The following is a 13,902-nucleotide window of genomic DNA, read 5'->3' on the forward strand; positions in this document are numbered from 1 at the left end:
CTACTCGGGAGGCTGAGGCAGAAGGATCGCTTGAGCCCAGGAGTTTGAGGTTGCTGTGAGCTAGGCTGACGCCACGGCACTCACTCTAGCCCGGACAACGAAGCGAGACTCTGTCTCAAAAAAAAAAAAAAAAAAACATCAGAAAGTATATGATCTTGTGGTTCAAGGAGAAGGAGAGCTATTAAACACAATGCATTTTATCAAAAACATTTCTTAGTCATGTATTTACATTAAACATTTATTAAAACGTTTATCAGTTCTTTGCATATGGTGCTGCTCCAAAGTTTAACATTTTCTCTCACAAGCAGAATGAGGGCATAATAACTAAGCTTTTGTCCATTCCTTTATTCCATAATGCATTCCACCTATTATTACAGCAGGCCCCGTCGTGTGTGACACTGAGCAACAGTGACTAAGGGAGAAAGTCTGAATGAAGAGGAAAATAAAGAAAAGAAATACTGGTGCCTACTAAATAAGGTGGAATTGAAGATACCTCTGTGACAAACTTCCTAACTCCACAATTTAAAACTAGTATCTTCTGGCGGGGAGAAGGGTATATACAAACATAATGAGTGCAATGCACTCCATCTGGGGTATGGACACGCTTGAAGCTCTGACTTGGGGCGGGGGCAAGGGCAATGTAACCTAAACATTTGTACCCCCATAATATGCAGAAATAAAAATAAATAAATAAATAAAAACAAAACAAAAAGAACTAATATCTTCTGGACTGGATTAGTCTTCCATGGACTATTGCAGTCACCATCTCACTAGTGTACCAGCACCCACTCTGTTATCCTTTGACGCATTTTCTATGTACAGCAGCCAGAGTTTCCTTGTACAAGTTTGGGCCTGTCAACCTCTTAGGATGAAGACCAAGCTCCTCACTTGGGCAACAAGACCCTGCCCACCTTACTCCCACTTGCACTCACTGGCTTCCACGAGTTCATCCTCTTCCTCCCTCTGACAGCCTCTGCTGTACCCTCTGCCTGCATTGCTGCCTCCGGTGATTCTTTTCCCTTCTTGGCTTGGATGACATTTCTTCCCAGGAGCCTTTCCAGACCTCCCTGAATAGGCCAAATTCCCTTTCAGTGAGTACTTAAGGTGCTGATGACACACAGTGAAGCACAGCTCTCCCTCTTAGCACCTGTCACAATCTCAGCTTTGCACCTGTGCATTTGACTCTTTATTGGATATCTGTCTTCCTGACTAGAGTGTGACTCCTGTGACAACAGGCGCCATGTCACCATGCTGGACACCCAGGTCTGGTATGGTGTCTGTCGCAGAGCAAGTAGCCAAAATGTGAATAAATAACTAAATAAATCCTTTATAGAAAGTTCAGTAGCTTCCAGTTTTGAAATAAGTTGCCCATTTGACTCTCTGTGTGATCGATGTAATAATAATAAGAATAACATTAAGGAAAAATATAGTCTCTGGGACAGAGTGAGCACACAGCTGATTTTACTGTCCAACAGGGAACTGATCCAACATGGAGGGCTTTAACTCTGGGATGGAGCCTTGGTGAGTGGAGGTGATACAGGGTTTTAAAGCCAAATCCACACATGGCCCATAGCCTAATCTAATCATTTTCCTGCTTGATAGACTCCAGACGGGATAGTTGAGTCATAGACTGCAGAAGTGACCATTTTGCCATACGGGTGCTTTTCTGCTGGTTCTAACCAATATTCTAAGGAAAAACTGTCCCTGTTCTTTCTTCAAGGGTCCTTACTGCTTGCTATCTTGAAATTTCTTTTATCCTCCAAAGCTAAGAGTTCTACAGATCCTCACTTTGAGGATTCATCCACACAGACAATGCTTTCTTATTTTTACCTGGCTGGGACATTGGTTTGCATTCACTTGTACAATGGGGCCAATAATATCTTCCTGAAAAGATTCTTAAGAGGATTATTAAGATAATTCAATGAAGGAAAATAGTGAGTGTATACTAAACTTAATAAAGACAACTTAGGTGGATATTATTGAAAATGGTGTTGGTGATTCAAATGATAACATTCTTTGTTTGAGGACCAGTATTTCAGGCCTCACTAAGTTGTGCTATGTTAGTAAAGAGTATCCCAATTTCTATGTTGATTCTCTAAAGCAGAATCGGAATGATATCCTATGGAGATTCTCCCTGAACAGGTTTTTCTTCTTGATGTTAAATGAACTAACTCATGCACTTAGTATCATAAAATTCAAGTCCAAAAGTTGTTCTGAGAAATGAAATTCCTTAGCCAGTTATCTTGTGAGATAAAGCCTTAGGATAGTGGCGTCAATAAAACACAGAATTTGGTCAGAGTTCTGGGTTCTTTTTAGCATCTCACCTTGATTTCTTGCAAGCTATGTGATTTTAGGAAAGTTTAACTTCTCAGAGCCTCAATTTCCTCATCTGTAAAAGAGCAGTGATAGTATTAGCCATATCACCAGATTGTTATAAGGACTAGGAGAGAAAGGTGTCATGGGAAACTATAAACTCCTATATAAACTAAGTAATGATGCTGTGGACTAATATTTGTGTCCTCCCCCCAAATTCACATGTTGAAATCTTAATTCTTAAAGTGATGGTATTTGAAGATGTGGCCTTTGAGAGGTAATTAGGTTTAGATGAGGTCATAGGGTGGAGCTTTTAAGAAGAGACAGGAGAAAGCTAGCTTCCTCTCTCTGCACTCCTCCTTGTGTGGATGCAAGAAGAAGACAGCTGTCAATGCATCACCAGACACTGGATCTGCCAGCACCCCGATCTTGAATTTCCCAACCTCCAGTACTGTGAGAAATAAGTGTCTGCTGTTTAAGCCACCCAGTCTATGGTAATTTTTGTATAGCAGCCTGAACTAAGATAAATTATTAGTTGTATATATAATAATAATATCAGCTTTACATACAATAATTAAATAAACAGTTGGGCCTAGCTCTCCATAGAAGCTTGGTCATCTTAACCTACCCATTGGAATAAGTTGGTCATATGCACTTGATAAAGCTCAACATACTAAAGTGTTAGGGGAACTAAAACACAAATGTAAAAGATGACCAAATGACTGTTAAGAGGCTTAAATCCACAGCATTGGCATATTTTTCAAGATAATATCATCTCTCTAATCAACCAGAAAGGAATGCATTAATCTAATACATGAGTGCAATGTTCCTATATGATTAAAATTAAAGATATTATATTATTGCTATGTGAATGCCATTCTCAATGAAATATTTTAAAAGAAAAATACATATACATATACAAAGTTTTATGTAAGATAAGTGCAAGTAATTTGTCTAAAAACAAACACGTTACTGTAATAAATTTATAAATTAATGTGAATACTGGTTTTAAAGGAATGTCTGTAGGTAGAGTTATAGATGAGAAAGTATTTGCATTCCCTGTGTACATATATATTTACATATAGATGGCATATATTTTCCCAAAGGAATTTCTATTTATTTGCTGCAAATAAAGGAAACATTTTGCTTTGTCATTCCCCTTATCCATTTATTTTTAATGTGGAAAAGGGATTTCATGAATCATTCAAATTCTCTTTCTATGCCTGAGAAAGGTTCTGCTTATCTTAGACGCTGAATGATTTGAGACAAAGTGACAGGCCTACTTTTTGTATGTCTTTTAATATTCTTGGTAGCTAATGTCTAGAAGCAAAAAGTGTGTGTGTGTGTGTATAGACATTGCAGCCTGATCCTCCCTGAAGGAAAATCCTAATCACCAATTTCAAAAGCGCGAGGTTTACTAATGAGCTGAGCAACATTTCAAGCCGCAGCCATTATGTTTTACTTTAAACCAGATTTCCTTACAACTCAAAAGTACAAAGAATCAATCTCAGTGCCCTGAAGACTCTTCAGGATATTGCTCAGTGATTAATCGTGGGAGAGAAAAAAACTCCCTGATTTTCAACTTAATTGGTTAGAGGGCAACCTATAGACATAAAAAATGCAATTCACAGCCTGCTAATGAAAAGCTATGCAAGAAATGTACACGCTGAAAACACTATATACACTATAAGGAATGTATAATGCAGAATACTGCTTAATTCACATAAAACCTTTCTGGTCTTCTTTGTTTGCTCTATCTTTTCTGTTTCTATCTGCTGCTTCAATGAGTGGAAAGAACCTCTAGGCGAAAGCCATTGAAATACTCTTTAAACCCTGTGCCACATTTTTATTAAACATGCCAGGCCAGATCACAAATGCCGATGCTGGTAAAGTAGTCACAGTAGAACAAGGGGGATTTTCCAGCACTTTTTATTATCATTATTATAAAGCTTTGAGGGATCAGTTATGGTTTGACTATTTGTGTAGCCAGCTTTTGTTATATTTCAAAATGCTGTTGAGAAGCTCTCTCTCTACCAAGACTGAGAATGGTAGGATCTCTGATTCAGAAGGAACCCTGTATCTGTGAGGGTCCTGGCAGAAAACAGAATTGCATGTGAAGAGTTTATCTGTAGATAAGTTCACGGCAAGATGATTTACAGGGATGTGGGCAGGGTTAAGGGATCCAAGAGGGGAAAAGGAAGCACCCAGAACTAACAGAGTGGTTGTTACTATCCTGGCCCTGAAGGGCAAGGGCAGGAAACAATGTTGTGAGTGCTGGGAGACCTGGAACTGTGGAGCAGGGACCACCTTGAGGGAGCTTAGTCCTACCCAGAGGAAGACACAGCCACTGAGGCAGGGACAAAGCAGAAAGTACCTCCATTTCTCTCTTCTCCTACCCTGCATACCCTGGCAGTGCCTCCCATTGGATGAACCTCAAGAGAGCTGGAGGTAGGGAGCCTAGATGATGCTGTGGGTAAGTCTCAGCTTCCACCTGGGTGCATGGATCAGGTTAGAGAGGGACAGAGAATGGATCGGGGGAGCAGGAGTACAAACAATAATCAGAACAGACCCTTAAAGGGCCACCAGTCTAGTGCTTCTCAGACCTGTCCAGGTGGCAAAGCACATGGAGATTAGCTGATTCTTTAAACAACACCTTTAGTCTATATACTGTTTTTTTTTCCTTTCTCTCCTTTCCTTCCCTTCCTTAACTATACACCTACAACATGCTAGGCCCTGCTAGAGCAGGTAAATTTGGAGATGCATAAAGCATCATTCCCTGTCTTGGGGGAACCTATAGCCTAAGGCTGGACTGGTAAGGAGATAATTTCAATATAATGTGACATGTACCAATTGATGCATGTGTGCAGTCATATATTGTAGCATTGTTTATAATAGCAAGAAATTAGAAGTAAACTAATTGTCCATCAGTTGGGGATTGGTTAAATAAACAATGGAGCATCAATTCAGTGGAATCCTATATAATTGTATATTTAAAATGAAGAAGATCTTTATGTTGTGCTATGGAAGGATCTCTGAGAGAAATTGTTTTTAGCTGAATGTTTTTTTTTTTTTTTTGAGACAGAGTCTCACTGTGTTACCCAGGCTAGAGTGCCGTGGCGTCAGCCTAGCTCACAGCAACCTCAAACTCCTGGGCTCAAGCAATCCTACTGCCTCAGCCTCCCAAGCAGCTGGGACTACAGGCATGCGCCACCATGCCCGGCTAATTTTTTCTATATATTTTTAGTTGTCCAATGAATTTCTTTCTATTTTCGGTAGAGACAGGGGTCTCGCTCTTGCTCAGGCTGGTCTCAAACTCCTGACCTTGAGCGATCCACCCGCCTCGGCCTCCCAGAGTGCTAGGATTACAGGCGTGAGCCACCGCGCCTGGCCTTAGCTGAATGTTAAATGTAATATGCTACCATTTGTGTAAAAGGAAGGAAGGAAGGAGGGAAGGAAGGAGAAAGAGGAAGAAAAACAATATAGAGAAAACACTGGCCAATCTCTGGAAGGATTCATAAGTAAGTGGTAATTTGGTTGCCTCTGTGGAAGGGAAATGGCTGGCCAGGCAACAGGGGAAAAAGGAGGCATATTATCATTTACTCTCTTGAAACTTTTGAATTTTGAACCATGTGAATATATTACCAATTGAAAAAATTAACAAAATATGGTAACTGCACAGGGTATATGGAAGCCCACAGGAGGAATCATAGAAGCTAAGCTATGCGTGACTGGTGGAGACTGACAGGAGATGGCAGTCTCCTGACAGGTGCACACGCTGGCAAGGTCGGGTTGTGGGAGCCTTGTGAACGAGTCTGAGTTTCATCCTGAAGATGATGAAGAGTCACTGCAAACTCTTGGGTAGGTTGGGTCTAAGGGATGCGAGACTACAGACAGAGAGGCTATTGTGCTAGTCCTTGAAGCACCGATACATTTAATTCCATCAGATGAACCTGGAACAACTGAGCCAGCAGGAAACCCAATTGTTTGATAAAATTGACCACAAACAAAAGACAAAAGTTTCCTAATAACATTTGTTAATATTTTAAAATACTAAGGTACTAAGATTTGCTTGCTATTGGTTCATTCACTTTGACATGTTTCAGAAAAGAGTTCCTGGAGAAACATTTTATCCATTAGCTTAACAGTGGGACTGGGGAAGAAGCCTGTGCTGATTTCAAGGGCAGGGTGCCTTGTTCACACAGCACTGCTTTTCTGAGGGGCACAGGTCGAGATCCACAGATCTCACCCAACCCATACCGCCTATGCCCCAAACCTGACTCTTGACTCAGGAGTTGCTGGAGAAGGGACCGTCTGATCTTAGAACAAGCCTCCCATCCTCCAGGCCATGGAGCTTTTCCTCCTCTGAAAGAGAGTAGATACTGAAGCATCACTGGATTTAGAGTTACAACGTTAGTTTCTTGTCTTGGATTTCTCCCTTACTAATTACATGAACTTGGGCAAGCACTTAGTCACAGCCCCTATTGCTATACCTATAAAAAGGAAATACTGATATATTTTTTTCTGCTTCACTAATACACAGATGTATTGCAAGAAGAAACTGAGATAATGTATATGAATGTGCTTTAAGAACAATAAAGCATAAAATACATTTGTCATTATTATCAAAAAGTAAATAAATACTGATGACTCTGTTCCAGACACAGAACAGACTGTCCAGTTCATGAGCCTGGACTTATTAGGTCATCAGTTGTTGTTGTTACCAAAAACAAAATTAAAAACCCACAAAAACAAAACAAAACAAAATTCATCTTCTATGAATTTCCTTTATTTATGGTGAGATCACTTTTCAACACATTATAGATGTTCAATAAAATACCACAGACTTGACAGTGGTTCATCAGGCTGATAGAACTTTAAGGTTTATATCCAATTATGACATTTATTCAAGCATAGAAGTTTATTTACTAAAAATTTTACTTATAAATATTTAGTCTATATTTAGTCCAAATATTTACTCTGAATTAAATAAGAGTAACAACTGGAGAGACAGGGAGCATAAAATATAAGGGGAAAAAAGAAACAGGGATTTCAGAGTCAGAAAGCCCTCAGTTGGGTTCACAGTACAGACTTTTACTTATTTTGTGCCTTGGGCAGTGGCCTAATGCCCCTGAACCTCAGTTTTACCATTGCTGTGAGGTGAATAAAGAAATACCACCCCTTTACTATATCTATTGCCTTTTCCTTTTCTTCCTCCTTCTGATTCTTCTCAAGAAGCAAGAATGTAAGTTAATGTAGCATAGTTTTCTAAGTGCTTCCACTTAGAAACACATAAAGAAATACAGTGTACTTACTATTACCATATTATTATCATTATATGACTATATACTGGGTTATAATTATGCAGCCATTGAACTCGAATGATGCCTAGTTAGAGAGGCGTTCCCTGCCCACTCCATCTGAGTATGTCTGCACTTCAGCACCCCTTGCCATTCCTCACCTTGCCTCATAGCACTCATCACCACCTGCTATGTTCCTTTGTCAGTGGCTGTTTCTCTCCGGTAGACACCGAGTTTCAGGAGAGTAGGGGATCTTGTCTGCCTACTATTGTTACTATAGCCACAGAAGCTAAAATAGTACCTGTACCTAATAGGGGCTAAATATACTGGATATGAATAATAAAGCTAAAAAGGATCATACTATTATAACATCTCTATTGAATACAGATATTAATTTACTGGAATCATAGTAAGAATTCTTGTTAGTGTAGAGGCTATTTCTCCCTTTCCAGGGAAGAGACCCTTTGCTTGGTGCCAATGGACAGGAGCTGGAGGCAGTCAGGGAGCACCGTCAGAAGACTAAACCTCAGCTGGGACTTTGAGACCTATCTGAGCCCCGTGCAAGTCATGGTCCAAGAGAAAATGTAAGCATTATCTCCGCTGCCAGCTATTCTCATCTTGAAGAAAGACACCAAATTCACACATTCATTCATTCGTTCAACAACTGCTGAGCTCCCTCATGGTACTGGACCTGGTACTGGTGTTGGAGACACAGAGGAAGATGAAACAGGTGTGGTCTCCACTTTCACAGAGCTCACAGCTCATCACTCTCACAACTGATAGGGAAACATATAGAAAATGAAAAAATCCACAAACTTTTTTTTTTTTTTTTTGAGACAGAGTCTCACTCTGTTGCCCGGGTTAGAGTGCCGTGGCGTCAGCCTAGCTCACAGCAACCTCAAACTCCTGGGCTCAAGCGATCCTACTGCCCCAAGCCCCCAAAGTAGCTGGGACTACAGGCAGATGCCACCACACCCTGCTAATTTTTAAAACATTGTTTGTAGAGACGAGGTCTCACTATTTCTTAGGCTGGTCTCGAACTGCTAGCCTCAAGTGGCCTCCCAAAGTGGTAGGATTACAGGCGTGAGCCGCTGTGCCTAGCCTCCCCTAAATATTTTAATATCCCTTTAGACTGGTCAGGAATGAGTTAGAAAAAGAAGAGAGAAGATACAGGGAAACCAGCTAAGAGGCTGGGTTGGTAGTTATCTAGGCTGTAAGAGATGGTGGTTTAGATGAGGGTGGAAAGGGGATGGAAAGAAAACAATGGACTTGGGATATATTTTGGAGGGTAGAAGTAACAGAATTTGGTAATAAATTGTCTATGATGGGGAAAATTTATATTTGGGCAGGGAATGGTAGATCAAGGTGAGAATTTATATTTTTACCATCTTCCCCTTTGATATGCAAAACACAGGTTTAGAGCCTAGTGTTAAGGGGTGTTTTTTTTTTTTCTGTCTGTCCCTGCTGGTTGGTAGAGTACATTGAAAGGGACTGACGATAAAGCAAGGTAACAAAACAGCCGCTCTGCAATGCCAGACAAACTTCTAGAAATTAAATTGTGTATTTGTTTTCTATTGCTGCATTGCAAATTAACATAAACCTTGTGGCTTACAACAATATATTTATTATCTCATAGTTCCCATGGTACTCTGCTCAGGGTCTCACAAAGCTACAGTCAATGTGTCAACCAGGGCTGGGGGCTTTTTTATGGCTTGGGGGTCTCTTCACAGTTCATATGGTTGTTGGAAGAATTCATTTCCTTATGGCTGTAGAACTCTTAGGGGCTTCTTTAAGGCCAGCAGGAGAATCCCTTAACCTCTAGAACCGCTATCAAAAGGCTCACCTGATTAGGTAAAGGCTGTCCAGGATATTCTCCTATTTGATGAACTTCAAGTCAACTTATTAGGAACTTTAATTATATCTGAAAAATCCCTTCACCTTTGCCATATAATATAACCTAATCATAGGAATGAGATTCCATGGGGAAGGGATTCTACAAGGTCTTGGGTCATTGGAGGTAATTTTAGAATGCTGCCTATCACAAATTGAAACTAAAAAGTGATCAGTAATAGCAGAGTTTCATGCTGGCTTATGGATTTAGTACGATTTTTTAAAAATACCTTTACCATTAAATTTCTACATCAGGATTAGAGCTCTCTACTCAAATTTGGTGAAATCAGCCAGAGGTAAAAAAGGAAAGATGCATATAAGAGAGACCCAGGCAGATAATCAAACTGACTTGACTAGCTTTTCTCCCTAGAAATCAACACTAAAACAATATTCTAGGTGACTTAATTGTATTATCTTTTTTTTTATGTTAATCATGGACATCTGAGAGCAGAATAGGTGACTTAATTGTAAAATCACCATCTCTACATTTTTTGAATCTTCTATTGTTTTTTCAGATACTAGATAACTGAGCAGATATTGGAAACAGGTTCAATCTACTTCTGTAAGAATCTTATGACCGTGTCTCAAGAATAGCATCTTGAGGCTGGGCATGGTGGCTCACATCTATAGTCCCAGCTACTGGGGAGGAGGAGCCAGGAGGATCACTTGAGCCCAGGAGTTGAAGGTTACAGTGAGCTATGATTGGGCCAGAACTTGTCTCAAAAAGAAAAAGAAAGAAAAAGGAAATTTGTGTTGAGATCTGTATTGAGGCTTTCCCACATTAAATTCCAATCTGGACTCTGTCCCCTTCCTCCTGCTTCCACTTTACCAAGCCCTTCACTGAAATTACCCCTGGGGACATCTCGTGCAGGACGTTTGTCTTGAAGGCCCTGTCAGACTCCACCACAGACAGGTGGAATCGCCAGGAGGGGGGTGTGGGGTGAGTGAAAGCCAGGGGCAGAAACTCGGCACACATCAGTCCAGTGTCGGTCAAGAAGCACTAAATGGAAGAACAATGGGGAACAAAATGAGGAGACCAGTCATGACTCAAGCACCCCAAAAAGACCACTGGGCACCGAAAGATCTTCACAGTGTGGGGGCATCTAGACCAGGGGGAAATGAAATTGATCAAGGCAGAAAATAAGACTTAATTAGTATCATAAATGCTGGGCTTAACTTCCTGTGGAAGGGATACACGGTGGCTTCTGTGGGGGTAAAGGGAAGTTTTTCAGAAATTACTTTTCTTCTACTATACTTAATTGTAGTTGATTCCTAATTAATAAGCACAAACCAGAAGCTTGAAGGATGTCAAGTTGTTTGTATAAAGTATACCATATTTTCTTCTGTTTCTGTCCTGAAGGACAAATCAGCTAACCAGTAAGCCCATACTCACGCAGGGATACATACACACTTGCTCAAACTCAGAAGCATTCAGAACATAGAAAAGTGCACAAGAAGGACTTTGACAACAGACATACGGGGGCCGTGGGCCACATTCCCAGGGATTCATTGCCGCCTTGGTTCCCATGGCAATTATACATTCAACTCAGGGCCTGCCTCCTACTCAGTTAACCTCCATCAGGAGGCAAGAGACAAAAAGGAATAAAGTCGAAGTCCTTCAATGAATCCAGACTGTGCACAAAGGCTGCCAGCACCACAGCCAGATTCAGGGAGCTACCCAAACTGTCACATTACACATCTTGTAGCACACTAATCTCCCCCTCATCACTAGGGACCATTGTAGAAAAGGCTGGATCAGGAAAGCTTTATGAAACATGCAAAGATTTTTTGCTCCAATTCATTTGTAATTCCCTTTATTATCTTATTAGTTACGGTCAGATGAACAATTCTGAAATTCTCTTCCTATTTCAATTTGTGTCAGAACCCCTGTGACTGGCTGTATGTGTGTGTGTATCTGAATGCGTGACTGTGGTACATAATGGTCAATAGATAGAATGCAGTATTCTTCCCCCAGTGTGCCTCCCTCCTATAATAGAAAACATTTGTTAGAAATGTAACCTCATTTTTGCTTTTAATTAAACTTTTCGTTTTGAGACAATTGTAGGTTCACCTGCTGTTATAAGAAATAATACAGAGAGAGCTTCCATACCTTCCATCCAGTTTGCCCCAATGGTAACATCTTGCATAAACTATAATATCATATCACAGCCAGGAAATTAATACTGATACAATCCACTGATCTTATTCATATTTCACCAGTTTTACATGCATTCTTTTGTGAGTATTTAATGCTATGCGATTTTATTGACATGTGTAGATTCATGCAACCACCACTGCAGTTGAGATAGAGAATGATTCCATCAAGGACCTCTCATGCTACCCTTTTATGGCCGTGCTCCGCCCCCCCTTCCCCACCCCCTAGAGAGCACTAATCTATTCTCCATCTCTATAATTATGTCTTTTTAAGAATGTCACGTAAATGTAATCATATAGTAGATAGCCTTTTGAGATTGTAATTCCATTGAGGTTCAAGTTGTTGCATTTCTCACTAGTTCATTCCTTTTAAGTGCTGAGTAGCATCCAATGGTATGGTTGTACCACAGTCTGTTAAACCATTTACCTGTTCAATGACATTTGGTCGTCGCCAGTTTTTGGCTATCATGAATAAAACTGCTACGAATATTTATGTAGATGTTTTTGTGTAAACATAAGTTTTCATCTTTCCGGGATAAATGCCCAAGAGTTCAATTACAGGGTTCTATGGTAAGTGGCTACACCACTCTGGAATTTTACATTCCCGCTGGCAATGTGTGAGTGATCTTGTTTTTCCGCATCCTGCACAGCATATGGTGTTATTGCTGTTTTTCACTTGAGCCATTCTGCTACATGTGTAGTGATATCTTATGATTTTAATTTGCATTTTTGTAATGGTTAAGGATATTGGACATCTTTTCCTGTGCTTATTTACCATCTGTATTTCTTCTTCAGTGAAATATCCGGTCACGTCTTTTGCCCATTTCCTAACTGGATTTTTTTTCACTGTTTTGAGAGTTCGTTACATATTTAGACACAAGGCCTTTCTTTTTTTTTTTTTTTTTTTTTGAGACAGAGTCTCACTGTGTTGCCTAGGCTAGAGTGCCGTGGCGTCATCCTAGCTCACAGCAACCTCAGACTCCTGGGCTCAAGCGATCCCCCTGCCTCAGCCTCCCGAGTAGCTGGGACTACAGGCATGCACCACCATGCCCGGCTAATTTTTTCTATATATTTTTAGTTGTCCGATTAATTTCTTTCTAATTTTAGTAGAGACGGGGTCTCGCTCTTGCTCAGGCTGGTCTCGAACTCCTGAGCTCAAACAATCCGCCCACCTCGGCCTCCCAGAGTGCTAGGATTACAGGCGTGAGCTACCACGCCCGGCCTACAAGGCCTTTCTTGAATATGTGGTTTGCAAATATTTTCTCCCAGTCTGTAGCTTGTCTTTTCATCCTCTTTACAGCATCTTTTGTAAAACAAAAACTTTTAATTTTGTTTTATGGATTATGACATTTTGGGTGTCATGTCTAAAAACTCCCTATGTTCTAAAGATTTTATCCTATGTTTTTCTAAAAGTTTTATAGTTTTACGATTTAGATTTAAGTCCATGATCCATTTAAAGTTAATTTTTGTATGAAGTGTAAAGTTTAGGTTGAGATTCATTGGGAGTGGAGTGTTGAAAAGGCTGTTCTTCATGAATTGAATTGCTTTTGCATCTTTGTCAAAAATTAGTAGGGCAATCCAGGTACAATGACTCAGGCCTGTAGTCCCAGCTACTCAGGAGGCTGAGGTGGGCGGATGGGTCGAGCCCAGGAGTTCCAGCGTGCAGTGAGCTATGATATTACCACTGCACTCCATCCTGGGCAGCATAGTGAGATCCTGTCTCTAAAAAAAATAAAATGAGTAGGGCACATCTGTGTAGATCTATTTCTGGCTTGAGATAATCACAAAATATTTAGATGAAAATGACAAAGCCTTAAGAAATTAGAGAGATATTAATAAATATGGAAGACAGATAAAGTAATTCAGCATAAGGATAGTTGCTATCCTTGAAAAGAGAACTCATCGAGTAGAATGTCAGAGATATGTTCAAAGATAATTTCCCTAAAATGAAGGAAAAAGTGAACATGCAGAATGAAAAAACATTGTGTTTTTGGAAATTTTGATAAAAATCATTTGACACAACAGTTACTCAACATTAAGCAATATCCTAGTCACCGAACTTCAAGAACAAAATAATTAGCCGGGCGCGGTGGCTCACGCCTGTAATCCTAGCTCTCTGGGAGGCCAAGGCGGGCGGATTGTTTGAGCTCAGAAGTTCGAGACCAGCCTGAGCAAGAGCGAGACCCCGTCTCTACCAAAAATAGAAAGAAATTAATTGGACAGCTAAAAATATATAGAAAAAATTAGC

The sequence above is a fragment of the Propithecus coquereli genome, unplaced genomic scaffold (genome assembly GCF_000956105.1).
Source record: "Propithecus coquereli isolate 6110/MARCELLA unplaced genomic scaffold, Pcoq_1.0 Scaffold32, whole genome shotgun sequence".
Taxonomy (NCBI): domain Eukaryota; kingdom Metazoa; phylum Chordata; class Mammalia; order Primates; family Indriidae; genus Propithecus; species Propithecus coquereli.